The 17,351-nt window shown below is 34.6% G+C and overlaps 1 protein-coding gene and 1 long non-coding RNA gene across 4 annotated transcripts in view; one reads left to right on the top strand and one right to left on the bottom strand.

Annotated features, from left to right (window-relative positions):
* LOC100643722 (protein eva-1) overlaps positions 1-17,064 on the bottom strand; it is a 324,599-nt gene extending 307,535 nt beyond the window's left edge. For all 3 annotated transcript variants that reach the window (XM_048409136.1, XM_048409158.1, XM_048409153.1), the window contains exon 1: positions 16,039-17,064. The gene's annotated coding sequence lies outside the window, so the exon portion shown is untranslated. The remainder of the gene's footprint in view (positions 1-16,038) is intronic.
* LOC125385760 lies at positions 2,422-5,998 on the top strand. Its single transcript, XR_007225371.1, has 3 exons — positions 2,422-2,603; positions 4,954-5,154; positions 5,224-5,998. It is a non-coding gene; the product is annotated as an uncharacterized LOC125385760 (long non-coding RNA).
* Positions 17,065-17,351: the final 287 nt, after the last annotated feature.

The following is a 17,351-nucleotide window of genomic DNA, read 5'->3' as shown; positions in this document are numbered from 1 at the left end:
CGGTATACTAATAAGACTCAGTATTCAATGAGGTCTTAGTATATGTTTGAAGCAAAATTCATTTTTCACTAGATGTATATTATATTGTATCTTCTGCATTCATTTTCAGATTGGTTCCAATTCTTACCACTATAATTGTGATAATTGTGTTTTATTGCAGCACTAATGAGATTTAGAAAAGTTTCATATAATGCATATAATATATTCATAAGAATTTTTCACGTAATTGTTTGAAATACCTTCGTGAACCACTCTATATTGGTATATGGAACAGGAAAATTCATCCGCCTGCTAGTTTTCCCGCTCGGTCCGCAAGCAACAACGAACAAAAAGAGGATCGAACCATGACTATTCGTCAGAGACTTCGAGAGGAATACACGAACAGAACCGTGCACGAGAAAACCGATATATTGACAGCCGAGACGCGGCGAGTTCTCAAGCCGAACTCGATCGAACGTAACAAAAGTAGTAGAAACGAAGAGAAAAGAGGGCAATGGGGAGATGTAGGGATAAAGAGGAAACCATGACGAGGTGAATCAACGGGGAACTTCCAAAAAGCTCGAAATAAAATACAGAGGAAAACTAGACAAACTTATCGTAGCTCTAACTAATGAGCCCGTTTATCTGTCCTTTTCTGTATTAAGTAAAGAATAAAAAATGATTTTGTGAAAAATTTTATATTCTTTTCTTTTACTAAAAACAATTATCTTATACAAAAATTGAATAAGAAAATTCAATGAAAATGTGAAACAGACTGCAATGATTTTATTTGTGTCCATAATTAAAAATAAATTAATATACAAATAATACTATCTAAAATAATAAATAACGTTATAATGACAACTTACATAATTTCATACTTTAGTAATTAAATAAATATTTGGTATATATAAATTTGAAAATAGTCATGTTAATTACACGTCAATTATTTCGTATAACATCAACGTATATTGCTTAAAAAGTAAGAAAATCAACAAAAGAGAAAAGTTCTATGAAATATTGAAATACACATGCTAATGGTCCAAAAAAAGCCGTTTAGAAATAGTCTTCATTTCGGTCTCGTTTCATATGATTCCTTTAATTCGAAATTTATAAACACGTATCTCCATCCAAAACCTGTACTACCTTCTGTTCGTATTCTCTCCTATAGCCCATATCCATTGGCCCAGTTCCAAAACGCGAGTCTATCACCTCGTAAATTATTTTGACGCGTCCCAGGGATTAAACGTAACGCAAAAGTACTACATTCGATATCGGAGGGTTGCGTTTACGGATCTCGCGGGAATAAAGTTTGTCCGTATTTGTTTTTCACGTATCGATCAAGTATATCGATTTAGAAGAGATAGTATATTGTTTATGGAATAGAGTAAATTATATCGAAAGTTTTGGTTCTAGGTCTTTAATATTGATTACGTTTGAATTAATAATTATAACAGCTCTTAAAGAATTTTGTTTTTTTCTTATATTTATAAAATGGATATAAATGTCAGAATAATTCAATAATTTAACTGGAAGGTGCATTCGGCAACTATATATTTAATACGAATCTATAAGTTCTTCTTCTCAAAAAATTGTTCAATTACAAAACATAACGAGGAAATTTAAAAAATTTTGTCAGAAATAGTGTATATAAAAATGTATTTGTCACTTCGACCTATTCGTTCCTGTCTTATTAATCTTATTCGCGATATTAATTTATAAAAAATATTCGAAGAAATACTTTTTGATGAATCAACCTGCATAAACTCAACGCCAAATTCGTAATTTCAACTTTCCGTTGAGGTAGCAATAAAATTTTATCAGTTCGACGCTTGGATCGATAAATATTTGAGAACGAACAAAATTGCAGAACCAATACCACAAAAACATCCGTCGAAAAATTTACTCCACGATTTTATCGTCTTGTTTTTTACTCTTCTGCTCATTTTGTTTTTAATTTTCTGCGAATATTTTATTATACGTTTTACCGTGAAAAATTTATTCCATACGATGGCTGTACTATTAAATCGATGTTCGGAATCGGTGAACAAACAGAGAATACGGTTCTTTTTATCAAAGTATTCCACTCGAAAGTCAATTTTCGTGGATTAATTGGAGTGCTTCTTTTTTTGGTATTCAATTTAATTCATCATGAACAACGTGTGAATTTTGTTCATAGATCCAATGTGCAGATGAAAACGAATCCTAAATTAAACTATTTTTACACAAATATTTGATGAGATTTGCTATCATGTATAATCTTCATTGAACTCTCTTAATCGATCTTCAATCGTATTCTCTTTTCTTTTGTAGCGGCACATGAGTTAGAGGACAATTCAAAATGTTGTTGTTTTGTCTCGGAGTATCAAGAGCGTTAGGATACACGTAATATAAGAATAAATAAACTCCGAGCAAAACAATGTCGCTGCTACGTGCAACCGACGAACAAAGACGAATTTGAATTTTCCGACTCTCCACCGACCAGTATAAATAAGTGGACGCGATCGCAAGGAAATGAGTTACAGTCAATTGTCGATCAGTTATCAACCAATTATCAACGAATTATCAGCGATTTAATTAACGAATCATTAGCGATCCTACTTTACGACTGTCTTAACGAATCGGTTAGTACGAGTGTCTTTGCGAACATTATCTGTATACTAATTTATCATTTTAAATATATTCGATGGTTTCACAAACGAGCAATCTCATCCATTAAACCTCACCGACCAACCATCCTCTATACATAAACCTCTACACTTTAAAATAAATCCATCATTAACTTTAAAGCAAATACGAAAAAAGCGTTATTAAATAGGTACGAGTTCAGTCTATCAATCTACCAAATCCTAAAACCAACAACGGTAGATACTAAGATTCTCCTCTATTTCTACCATTTTCTCTTTATTTCATAGGTATCAATTTCATATATATCAAATTTCTGTTACGGACAAAAAATACGGCACTTTCCAACTATTTTCATGAAAATATGAGTTTGTATAAAAATCCGCAATCTAATTATAAGTAACTAGGTATATCACTATACGTTTCTCCAAAGATCCACGAGGAAAAATAGATCTAGAAAACGCGTGGCAGGTGACCGAGGAATATCTAGCGTAAAATGCGAATGCTTCGGCTGCGCGATTCCGAGCATTTGCATAATTAGCAGAGATTTTGTCCAGGTCGTAATGAAGTTCACATTATAGTCGGTGAATCTGCAGAGACGAGTCCCATGTACCCTACTAAATTATTTCACTAACCGAGCCAGTCAAGTGATACCCAGAATCCGTTTCCATCCACTCCTAAAAACATCTTCCGTAATTTATTTAGTCCCAGACATGTAACGGGTCTTTGCTCTTTCTCTCTTGTACAACGACACACGTGTACACCCTCGGCTCATTAATATACCCACCAATCTCTTCCACCGCCCTAGAATCCGCTGAATGTTATCCTTTTGAATGAAAGTACGCGATATGCACGGATTCGATTGAAAGCGAACAACTCTTCGAAGCTTTGCTCTACCTATGCGGCCATCGAATGAAAAAGGTTGACGCAAGATGCGCGACTAAAAGCCAGCCTACCAAATTAGTTATCGAACTAAAGGATGCAGATTTCTAGTTTTACGTATCAGATAAAAACGATGTAACACGGTCGTAAAATTGATCAAGGAAGTTTAGGGATGTTTTGGGGAATGAGATATGTAATTTGAGGTATCTGCAGGAAAATCTCGGATCTTGTTCAGGGCATACGATCTAAAGTTATAAATATTTCGTGCAAAAATATGACTTCGGCTTTGACAACTTCGGATTGGTTTTTGCTAATGTGGAAATTATTATTGAATGAAAGATATTGCAGATTTAAACTATAATACTAAAGATTAAAGCAATAATAAAATTCCGTAAAATTTTTTCGATAAAGTTGAAATTTAAAGCGTTCTTACAAAACGTGGTCCTAAAATATCTATTTTATTTCTCCACTTGATCGTTGATTTCTTCGAATCTTAAAAAATTGAATGATCTCTTCGTTTCACGTCTGTGATTTTTAATACTTTTAGCCAACAGAGAAAATTTGACAGAGTCCAATGATTGCCTCATAAAATATCTTTTTATATTATATTCGTAGCGTTTAAGGAAGAGCTCTTGATTTAACGATCGGACTGTGCTTCGATTTCACGCTTCATGGAAACGCTGCAATGGTTGTTTTCTATTTGTCGTTTTTATGTATGAGCAAATATTAGAAGGCTAGCTGTAACAGTAGCCCTAAACGTATCTGCTGAACTAATGGAATTACTAGCTAGATTAATTCCTAAATTCTGGTGGAGCAGCGTGCGCCAGATCAGATCAGAAGCACGCTGAACACGTCGCTTTTATTGAACTGCTTGTTTCGATGTCGGTCGCTTCGAAGGAGTTAGTAAAAATCGGTATTGTTTCCCGATAACGTTATTACATATATACTATAATAGATTGGCAATATCTATACAATTTCATATTTCTATCAAGAAGGAAGCAGTAGAAAATACATATAGATGTTTTATTTGTTAAATATATTATATCTAGTATTTTACTTTTGATGTTTTATATGTTTTGTATATTATATAAATTTTGTACGTTTTTATCAGACAGCTACTTTTAATAGAAACATATCATTAAAAATCTTCAACACAAAAGTATGTTATTAATAATACACAACAAAAATCATCCCCGTAATTGTTCAATTCCCTTATGCATTACACGTACATACGTGTGTAGACGTTAACAACATACGACAGTTAAATTCGAAAATTTAGAGTAAGGACAAGTATACAAATAAATAGAGATTCTACTTTCACACTTATACTTGTGATAATTTTGCACATAGCTCACCCATACCAAATACCAAAAATAGAGCTACACACAAAAACGAAAATTAAAAAATTTAGAAAGCTTAAATACAAAAGGATTAATATTCCTATTATCTACTGGCAAATTTCAACAGAAATCCTCGAACCTGTCTCGGATATCCACTGTGCACCATCAAGGTTCAGGGTTAATAACCAGAATAACGGAACGAAAAGAAAGAAGGGAAGAAAATCGGAGAAAAGGGGGAGAAGGCTAATATGAATAACCCAAGGACAATTGGCCGGCATTGCAAGATGCGCCTTATTCCGCGAAACTTGGCGCCCCGCTACTACAAGATGTAAATTCAACGACTTTTAAGGACGTTCCTGCGCGAGCTATTACAATATATCTCCCTACTGTATTCCAGGTTACCTCCTCCTACGTGGAAATGTAATATGCTTCCGTGGACCAGCAGTCAGCCAACCAAACCAGCCTGTGACGCCACCGTAGTTTCTTAATTTCATTTTCGCCCGGTTGCCAGAAAGCGTAGACCTCAACGAGTCCGTCTGTCCCTTGCATTTTGGATTTTTCGTTGATTTTTTGCGGGAATCGCTCGGAGAATTCAACACGAATTCCGCGTGGATTTCGAGCAAGCACGAAAGAGACCACCCGCTCCGGCCTTTTAGCGCTAACAATTTTTCAAGCCACTCAAAGTACCCTGGAAAGAAGAAGAGTATACCACCCGGCACAGAGTACGTGGAACCTGGAGGCGTTTCACGGGTCGGCTATCTTTTAAATTGTGATACGATAGTTTCGAGCTGAGGAACACTTCTACACCCTTTAAAACGAAGCAAAGCGAGAGATCGTTAAGTAGGACTCCAGTTAATTTCCGTCGACGTTATACCAGCCAGAAATAAAATTTTCTTTATAGTACGACCACGCGGACGATACCTCTTTTCCTTTATGTCACTGTGTAAATGGTTTTTGGACTTTCGACGGGCTACCTGAACCTAAACGTAGAACCACGGCGAATTACGGTGTCGTCTGTGTGGTGGGCGGTATTCACGGACAATAAAATTAGTCCTTCGAGTATTGTCCAGAGGGATACATACAGACCGTAAAGAGAAATTCTCGTGACTGATGCACGTGTTTCCAACACGACGAAGCGACACATATGGAAACGTTTTGCCGAGACAGCGGAAATTTTGGATAGGTAAGGACAGAATGGTGGAGGTCTGAAACCCTTGAGAATTCCCAAAAGCTAAAAGAGACAAAATATTACTGACCAATGATTTAATGTATGCGATTAGGTATGTAATATAACTTAAACTATATAGCTAACATAATTTATTGGAAATATTTGAATAAAATTAAGTTTTTTGTTTTATAGTGATTCATTTAAAAGTAGAAATTAATTTATTCTTTCTTTCTGTCGTTCTTCTCCATATTTAAAAATTCCACGCTTAAATGATACTGCGAAACTCGAGAAACACGTACAAATATTTTGAACTACTATAAAGATATGAATATAATTAAATATTTATTTTACTATTCCCCTTTTACGAAGAACTTTCCGTCCATTCTTTATTTTATTTTGTGATAGAAAGCCAACAAATATTTCTATCATTACAGACATTCTTTCAAGAATTCGGGATTTTAAGTCACTATTTACGACCAAAATTGGACAGAAAATGCAGTGTTAATGCATTGAATGCAAACAATCCACTGAAAATAAAACATTGCAGACTCATATTTTATGACTCTATCCAAACGCTAATAGCAATTAAGTGTTGAAATGACCACACAACGAGATACTTTTAATTTCCGTCGGAAACTTCTGGTCATTATAGCGAATAGGATTTCGAACTTTAACTGGTTCCAATAAATCTGATTAATCGGATATTGGTCATTATGGAAATAATAATCGAACAAATGAGAATAAAGCTGTGCTTTAATATCGCATTTGTAATCGAAATTGGTTCGAAAAATATGGTCGGAAACGAGGAGTTGAAATATTTAGTAAGCGATATAAATGCCAAAAGTCGGAATGTCTTTCAATGGAAATAAAAAACGCATTTATGTTCATTTTGTCACATAGATCATTTATCATTTGAATGCTGCTGATTTGGATAAGAACTAGTGTTCGGAGCAAAAGCATTATGTTGTCCGTAAAAATTTGTATATGCTAATTACGAGCATACATAAAATAAAAAATAAGCAGTATAAAACATAATAATAAAAGATCATAGGATTGGCTGATTTAAACCTGTGCATCATCACAATCATCAGTCGTGGAAATGAGGAAGGAAATTTAATAAACGTAGCAGGTATTCAGCTCAAAAATTTCATTGTCTGCAGCCGGTACGTTAGAGAAACGCGATTGTCAAGAAGAAAAAGCAGCAACAAGGCAACCGTTTTTTCTTCCTCTCAGAAAAAATTACAAGGTCGTGATACCTAGAGAGAAATAAAAATAAATAAGACGGTAGTATAGACAGTGTAGCAAGGAAAAAAGACGCGAATAATGAAAACAAGGTCGACGACACGACATCGAAGAAATAGAGAATTGTATTAGAGGGTGGAAACTTGGACAAAACCACAGACAAGCGTGTTCAAACGGATGAAATGAGTACATCGAAGATAAACCGAAGAAAGCTGAAGGAGAAAAGTTCAGGAGACAAAGTACGGTTGATGAAATTGAAACGAGTGGTCGATATAAAGGTAAAGGATATTTATAGACGAGGAGAAGAAGTTATATCAGTACCAAAAAGTTTTAGTAGGTCTTATGACATAGTTGGTAGTTCCTTTAAATTCTTAAAAAAATTTGAGATATAAATAACATTAAATTATTATTTAGATATCCGAAGATTCAGAAAGTCATGTACAATATTTCTAATTAAAAATTCATGTACAACATTTTCAATCAAATAAAAAACAAACATATGCATTTACAATTGAATACCGTAGAAATATGTGTAATAACAATTTCGTAAACGAAAAACGAGCTTTGTTTAATTTTATCATCAAAATTATTTAGAGTTCTGACACAAGGCCTATTAAATTAAATCGCAATCAAACAGGATTTATGCGTGCAGCTGTGTCATTAACGGATTATTATAACCTTTTCAGTTACAGCCGACACGCAATCGATCATAGGACAACAATTGGGAACTGACAATTGATAATCAGTCCCGGGGACACACGATGCACGCTTCATTCGCGAAGTTATCCACGTATTACGGAGCCCATCTCATCAATCGTAACCAATAAATGCGACGGCCGAGCAGTGTGCGACTCTGCGTTCGGATAATTTCACATCTATTAACTAGACTGCAAATCGAACGAGCTGAAATTCACTTCGAAATCCGCTGCTTTGCAACGTAAACAGTACCGTGCCATCTGCGATTCAGCTAATTTATACAATTATCCTTTGAACAGCATTGATATTCTTGTCGTTAAGGCATATCGAACAACGCTGCATCGTTCGATTGTAACAAGTACGATGTATGCGTGTGTACGATGGTTGTATGATTATACTTTTATTGGATAAATTTGTAATATGTAATTTAAATCGTTATGTACTTCAAAGCGATACATATATTTATTCAATGGGAAAATAATATCGATTTTTCACTGTACGGATGTCTATACGAATTATGCTACCATAAGTAAAACTAAAGAAATGGAACACGAGTAGAGACTCATTTTATATACTAAATATTATAATGAGAAATTTACTTTAAATATTTTATATAGTTTTATGTATTTTAAGTATATGTAGTGTATATACTTTTTCAAGACCAATCCAGTATTTCGTATAAAGTTGCATTATATCACCAGCGATAGAATTCTGGCTAAATAACAGCGAATTCCCTTCAACATTAAAGTAATTTTCCTCTTCATGAAGTGCGCTAAAACTTTAAACGCTTGTTTCGCGAAGCTCGAAAAATTAGTCGACTGTTGGAGAAATACAATCGAAAAATTCCATGCGTGATACAGTTCTAATTAAAATTAAGTGTACCGTATAATAGATAATTACAAAAAAGTATATTTGAAGTTCTTTATGTTCCTACTATCTATCTTCTTACTACAAACGTTCTCAAAAATTAAAAGAATAATAATAAATCAGCTTGCTATTAATATTATACACTTCATGTTTTAATATCTCCATTTGAGTGATTTCACGCTAGATATGAAATTATTAGACGCCTGAACCGAACGAGGAAAATGAAACGTATCGGAGCGGCACTGTACGCCAGTTTATGTGATTACCGTTCTGATAAGGACGAATATGATTTATCAGTCTGATGCAGCATCCAATTTTAGTCACAAATTCGCACGAAAACAGATGCAGGTATCAGAGGAATGCCATACGTATACCGGGAGACTCGCTCACTTCATTTTATATAATTTAATATATATATATATATATATATATCATTTCGTTACCCTGCACAGCTAATGAAACTGTACGTTTTAAAATTATTAATCGTTTGCATTCACGTCATCGGAATATTGTACATGTGAAAAATATTTATGTGTGTGAAGAATATCGTATGATATGTGAAAATTAGGAATATAGAACGAAGCTTTGATGGACTCAAATTTTATAGAAAATATTCAAACAAATAACAAATAACTAATATCTAGAAAGCGAATACATAACATTTCTATTATAAATTTCTTTTATTATCTTCGAAAAATAGTTTTATTTTTTGAGGTACATATATACGAACGATCTTACAAATCGCTCTATCCTTTCAAATATCACCCTAACAACGCAGAATTACGAAAGCTCAACAAGAATCTTACGAACGATAACGTCTAAAAACAAAGAGCAGTATTTCCAAATCATGACGTCAAAAAAATGTTTGAGATTAAAGGAGCCTTGCGGCTTCAAATTCAAATATCAGCTACATCCGATTATACTCTTGAATATGAATTCGATACGTAGCATACAGGGAGAAAATTTACACACGAGCAGATGCGAAGATTGGTCGATTCTTGAAATCCTAACGAAAGACGAGCGATCTGAACAATAGGTAAATGCACTTCCGCGAAGCATAGAACGTTAAACCCATGGCAAGCTGCGCGACTCGCTGAATCGGGGAGTCGTGAAACAGTCGACAGAGTGAAGTGGAAATGGAAAAGCTTGAAAACGAGCTACTCTCTGCCGTTCGGCAAGTTTTCTTCCCCCTAAAAAGAACGCACAAGGCAAACGGCCACTTCCACAGAGAAGTTCGTAACACGTTGAGAACACGTTTCTCTTCTCATTCTTCTTTTTCTACCAATACTTACTATTGGTAGTGGCTATTGAGAGAATCAGATCGATTATGTGTAGCAAGTGCAGTGCGGCGTCAGTTAGCGGAAAAGAAGATTGAGATTGTGATATTAGGTATGTTTGTGTTAGAATAGTCCGCAAATAATATACACTCATTTACGAGAGTATCTAAACACATGTGCATTTAATAGAATATTTTATAATATTTTGAAGTTACAAAACAAATATTGTGTGTCATATATCATTAATTATGAAATTAATTATGAAATTAGAATATAACATAGATGATTGTGTCACAGGGTTACTAATTATAAAATTATTAAGTTCCGAGTAATTTAATCCTTGTTTCCAAGAATTTCATCAAGCTTGGTAATTTTAATCAAATTAATTCTATGGAAAACCGTGATAACACCAGCAGACAGGTAAAATCAAAACAGCCAATAAAAATATTTGTAGACGATACATGTTGATAGTGCCGGCGGGATGTGTTGAAAAAATATTGGAAGAAAAACAACAGCAGTTTTTTTATATCGCGATACTAGGAGACTGGATTTGTCGTAAATATAATACACCGTTTACAGTACGCGTATAGCATTGGTCCGAAAAATAAGTCATTTTGAGAAATACGTGAAAATAGCGCCGTTTCTGGTTTTCCTTCTATGACGGTGAATTATGGACGGATGGGTATTGTTTCTTCACAAAGCATGCATAGGGATGCGTGCTTCCGCAATACACGACCTCATTTTTAATAATTAAACAATCAACACATACGGAAAACACCGGGACAGAACAAACACGTACATAAATGCAACTACGAGAAGTAATTTTGTAACGAAATTCGGTCACGATTCAGTATTCCTACGGAATAACCGCGAAAACTGTGGGGTGAATGTACCAGAAAATAACTTACGGGATGTAAAATAATCAGGGAAAGAATCAATATTTCCATAGCTTTGATCAAAATTACCAATTTGTAATTTTTTTTAATGAACTACATAACATGAAATATTTTCCTCTAAATAAAAATGTGGTAACGATCGAAGCAACTAAAAACCAAAATCACAAACTACAATCAAAAACCCGTAAGTTCTATGGCACTCAGAATCATCCGCTCAAATCAGCAAGACATCATGCTCAAGTTCCATTGGCTTTCGCTTCTCCCATAACGATCAAAACATATTCATCGTTTGGTCGTAAACATATCAGCGAGTTTATAAAGCAAGATCTACTCCTGCAATCCAGCACCGATTTATCCCCTAGTAGCCGGCAAAAAATTGCTATCCCATCTTCCCTGGTATCAGCGTAATTTATCTACTGTAAAATATCAACTCTGGTATTACGGCGAGATGCGATCTTAACGAGACTGTTAGCGTTCTGTAGTCAACTGCAGACGTTGCAACGAACTAGACTAGTTTCCAACAGAAGCCTATTTCGCGACAATGAAAGAAAATCCATCATTCCAACATTAAAATCCTTTTCTACCCTCTATTCCAACTTTCCTTCCTGTCTTTCTCCTTTTTTTTATTTTCCAGTCTTCTTTTTTTTTGCATTTCAACCCCATTTTCACGAGTTCCAGCCACGCGAGACTCTACAGTCGTCCACCGTCACCAGAAACGATTTATGGAGATGGCGGTAACTTTTCAAACTAGCGAATAGCTTGGCTATGCCAGCCAATCAGAATTCCCATGGCTACAATCATGCCAATTATAATAAGAATTTACGAGCAATCCAACCAACTTGGCTATCGACAAAGTGCTGTCCAAAGGGCGTGAAAGTGTCCGTTAGATTCTTCATTTATTCGTCCCGGTTTTACGGTTCGCTTTCTCCCCTCCCTTTCGCGAAATGTCCGATGGATTTACGAGAATAATTACACACTTCTTTCGCTGACTATTCGTCCTTCTCCGCAAACCGAGTGGCAAACCACTCTCCTCCGAACAGTTTCCCCCTTATTTTCATTATTCTTATTCCGTTTCCATTCACTGCTCCTGGAGTCTTCTCGACGAGTTTGCCCGAGTTTGCCCGAGTTTTTCGTTCGACGAACATTCAGTCGACTTTGTTAGATCGCGCATCGAGTTTCGACCATGTAACCCTGGTATCCGTATTACTCCAAGTAGTTCGGATCGATGCAAGTTCGTTGGAATCGCGGAAAATGAACGCGAACTTCAGGTTCCAGCGGCTTCTGTTTCTCGCGAATGGAGCTGTTCATCTTCTACAATGGTGGATAGAGCGCTCGATGCTCCGAACGATTTATTTTTCGCCCAGAACGAAATGGAATCGGGATACACCGCGGTAAAATGAACCGAACATATATTCGTACTTTCTTCGTAACAATAATTGGTCAATTTATTAGGTGTAGGAAAACTCATATTCTGGTTATTTCGATTCAAAAATTTTTACTATTTTTGAACCTTGAGTTTCCTACAAATTATTTTAGTACCAAAAATTTATTTAAAAAACACTTGATATAATTTTGTATATATATATCGTTAGATCACTAGAGAAGTATTAGGTAGTTCCAAAAGTTTCTTTCGTTTTATAAGGAAATAATAGATGCACAACATTTTTTTGTTTTATATTATTTTATTAAACTACGTATGGTCCATTTTGTTCTCCTAATAATACAAATAGAAATAGTAGTTTCAAAAAATCTGTTTGAAATGCATAGAAAACGCGAAATCCATTTTATTGATTGCCATTGTCTATATGACTACTTTTTCTATATGACTATTTTTTTCAGTTATATGGAAATACTAAACGTCATAAGATAAATGTCGAGATTGTGAATATACTAAAAGACAGACATGAATTTAAATTAATGAATAGAGTATAAAACTAGGAGTTCGAAATCTCTTCTGCATATGGTAATCTTATAGAGTGATTCAATTCATAGTACAAAACAGATGCTTAATTGGTAATATTAGAGAACTCTATGGAACGCTACTTCTATACAATATCCCACAAGTCAAAAAATATTCATGTTTTATTACTATCTAATAAACAGCATATCCTACAGTAAGAGGTATCCAACTATTTTGCATAATCACTTCCAGGAATCTTTATGGAGCTCCGTTTCGCAGACATTCAGCGATCGTTATCCATTATTCACTGATCTACAAAAAGGATCGTTACCGTTTAACTGTTTGACCCGGTGAAATAAAAAAACGTTAATTATAAGTGCTTGACGCGCTAACTCTTATTTCCGTCTACCTTTTCAAGAGTTATGAACAGTATCGATAACCAACTAAATCTCATTCGACTATTGCTACGCAGGAGAATTCTTCGCCTTTCATTTTACATTACTTTAACGTGATTCAACTATGATCTAACTGCAACACGTGTATTTACACAGCGTTCACCTAATCATATTAAGTCAATATCATATTAAGTATATGCATAGAATGTTTGACAAGTAACTAAAGGGATAAACATGACCATAAGTTGATTCGATTATTTGAATATGAAATAAGAAAAAGCTTATTTATAAAATATCATTTAAAAATAAATAAAATAAGAAATCATTGACTCATTTATATTAAAGATGATTTGAAGAATATCGCAATAGAAAATTTTTTACTGTAATATGTAATCTCCTTAGTAGCATTCGATTTTTATTTAGAATATTATTGTATTCAAGCAGTATTTATACATATATGTTTGTCTGTCTGTCAAAAAGTCTGTTTTTCACTCAGATTTATCAAAGCAAAGAAATTAAAAAATTATATTCGAATAAATGTTTCAGGAAATTAACACGTTTCACGAGTTTCGTAATTAAAATTGTAACATAAAAGTAGGGCACAACTAAGATAGAATTAAAGTAAAATTGGATGAGAAGTAACAATAAAACGAAGTAGAAGCAATTGATGCGACTTCCAACTTACTCCACAAATGTTGTACAGTTCGATATTACATCGCTCTTCCATGTCTTTAACATTCATTTAAGTTTCCTTACAAACTGTCCGATACGACGAAACAAATGCAAAAGACTTTACGTAATAAACTGCAATCTCTCGGAGATTGCTTTTAAGTTAGCAGAACTATCAGAAAACACGTCTTTTATACGAAAGCTTTCTATTCGAAACGAATTTCTGTTACTTCGTGAAATTTTAACGATGTTTCATAAGATCTTCGATGCTCGTTCTCGTTATTGCATTCCTGTTATCGATGAGAATATTCGAAAATTTATAGAACAAGACTACGTTGCAAAATTTGCATGAAATAATGTGATGCACAGAAAGTAAACTAATTTATATTAGAATGCTGATCCTATATCTGGAATATATTGCCTTGAAGCAACACACTTCTGACGTAGTAAGTTTAATATGCGTGAAAATGCTAGTATCACAGACGTACTTATATATACATGGTGCTAGCATTGCAACTTTAACTTCATCAAGCGATTACATTAATTATTGTAGACGGTCGCACTTTCCTCGCGAGATAAAGGCAGAGACATGTGATTAAACGCAATTTCTGCTAAGAAAAACATGTTACTTCAATGGCATAAATTTTATACTAGCAACTTGTTTTGTTTATTATAAATTTAAAATATACAGAGGTGGACAAAAAAATGATGAAATGAATATTTATACGATATAGAATCTATTTTAATTTCAGAAAATATCTATTTTATGCAAAGGTAATTATTAATTGATTCCATGCGATATAAATAACAATGATGAAACGTATCTCTGAAATTTTCACTTATGATATTGATTCTGCAAACTATTTCTGCAAATATTTTATTCGACAATAATGTACTTCTTTGCTTTCATATTTCCCATTAACTCTAATTTAGAATTTTCAAAATTAATTTAACAAATAATACAATTTATCGTAATAACGTATAAATATCAATTTTATATTTTAGAAATAGATTGTCTATATCTATTAAATTACGCTTCTAACGCAATGCGGAATTATTCGACTAGTTTCAGCATTTATCTCATCGAATAGATCGGTGACGTTCTGACTAATATACATATTAAATACATTACAGAACTTGAAATAACGATTTACATAAACGTTTGTCTCAGCAAGGAAAAATTTATGAATATGCTGTACTCGCGTACATTATTACATGTTTCTCTATTAATAAAAAGGCAAAAGACATCCATAGAATATTATTTACCGAAATAACGTATATTTGCGATTCTGCGATTATTTGCAAATATTTTTCGATATTCTTTCTTTTTTCGAAATAAGAAACGTATTTAGTTCGATCACTTTTTATTTTCAACACTTTTTGTCAATGCAGCGTCTGCTTTACATGTGTTGACAGTTTACAGAATCCTATGAAAGAGAAATGCGGCACCTATGATGTCATTCACGATGTTTCAACGAAAAGACATAAAAAATGCGTAGGATTTAACACAGTTAGTTGGGTCAGATTGCCGAACCAAGTACGGGGATCGGAATATTAAGACATCTTTTCACAATATGAACAAGGAAGCTTAAGCTTGGAAACTTCTTTATGATACCATTTTAAGACGGTAGTAAAACTTTGATCTGATTAAAATTCATAACGTTTCGTAATTCATACTTCGTTTGTACGTTGAAATGGGATAGGATAAAAAAAGAAATTGAAATTTCGAAATTGCCAGCAAAAAAGTGAAACTGAATTGTTTAAGTATAATATATGATATATCATTATCATTATTCAATTTAACTTGCTACACGTTTATATCAGATACTAGGGAGAATGAACTAAAACTTCTTTTCTCGTATTAATTTTACGTTAAACATCTTTTGGAACCCATTACAAATTCCTTTCGTTTCTTAGAATGAGTATAAGATTGAAATATAAAATTCGGCATTCGTAGCGGTATTAAGCGCTTTACACGTACAATACATTTGTATAATAACGTTTCACACCTCACATTTAGTAATTTTAGTTAATTTAATATCATTATACTTAACCGAAAACTTCCAGCAAAGGTTAGCAAAAAATATCAGAAATAAACTCACCCAAGTAGTCCGTCGATATAACCGGTTGACCCAAAAGGAGCAGCAAAACAATCGTCAGCATGATGACACGAGTCACTCGACCTCAAGACAGCACCAATTATCGTCTTGACATTCGGCGCACACCGTGTAAGCTCTCAGTCGACGTGACACAAACACCAGCACATCACAAGTGCTTTCTCACTGACGAGCGAGAACTAAGTCAAGTTGGACACTTTCAAAAGAACGAAAGTATAAACGTAGCGCGTAAACAGAAGAAAATCACGCGTCGAAGAATGATCGCAAATTCGTCGAATTCAAATCGACGACCTTGAGTATCGAGCCGGTCCGTTTCACCGTGTCATGCATATTAAGCATAAAATTGGTGAAATTTTCAACACATATACCGCATCACAAACTAATGTAATCTCATTCAGTTCGTTAATATAATTTCAATAAAACGCAAGAACGAATTAACCGTTACTTATAATAGCGATTGCTCACTAATTCGAGATGTCGATGTCATACGTCGATTAACACGTAACGTGAGTATCGATGTCCGATAGATCAGAGTGTCGCGATTTCTGTAAAGACGCTGTTCACATAACCTTCCAACACTGATCACGTGGTCTCACGAGCAAACGTCGTTTCACTGACACATGTTTGTCGGAGAAATGCTATCCACCATCACTCAAACGCATGCTGTCAACTGTGCGTGAAAACAAAGTAGATTCGACCGGTGGAAGAACGTCTTTCTTTTCGTTGCACACGATCATCGACGACGATCGAATTGAGGCGAGTTAGCAGCGGAGAATGTATCCGACAATAAATGTCAAACTATGACATAAATGAGACTATACACTATGAAACCGGTCAATAAAGTCGAGCGTCACTTTTTCATTGGCTTTTTCTCACTGATGATTCGTGAACACATGACGAGCAAATTGCGACGATGTTTAGTAAAGTAACCGAAAAGGCAACGGACAAAAAATGAGGAACACCACATGCATTCGGTTCGACGTTCGGCGCGCGACTGACGGTCGGGACGATTTCAAACTGGGCGAAGCGTGACGTCAGAGTTGTACGCACCCGCGCGCTCTCCGTTAGCCAATCAGCGCTTGCCTGCCGCTTCGACGATCTGCGTTTATCTCGGAAGCCGTGCTCTTCGGCAAAGATGATCATGACCTCGTAAATCTTGACCACTGGTCAACGATTGGTACGAGTTACTGTTACTGCATTTACTTTAACACTTAACCCTTTCGTTGATCTTATGTATCGTGGTGCTAGATTGCAATGTGAGAAGTTTAAATTTGTTTGTGATAAGAAAAAGTAATATG

This window comes from Bombus terrestris, chromosome 1, assembly GCF_910591885.1.
Source record: "Bombus terrestris chromosome 1, iyBomTerr1.2, whole genome shotgun sequence".
Lineage (NCBI taxonomy): Eukaryota > Metazoa > Arthropoda > Insecta > Hymenoptera > Apidae > Bombus > Bombus terrestris.
The sequence above is the reverse complement of the archived record's forward strand: the minus strand, read 5'-3'. Positions and strand labels throughout refer to the sequence as shown.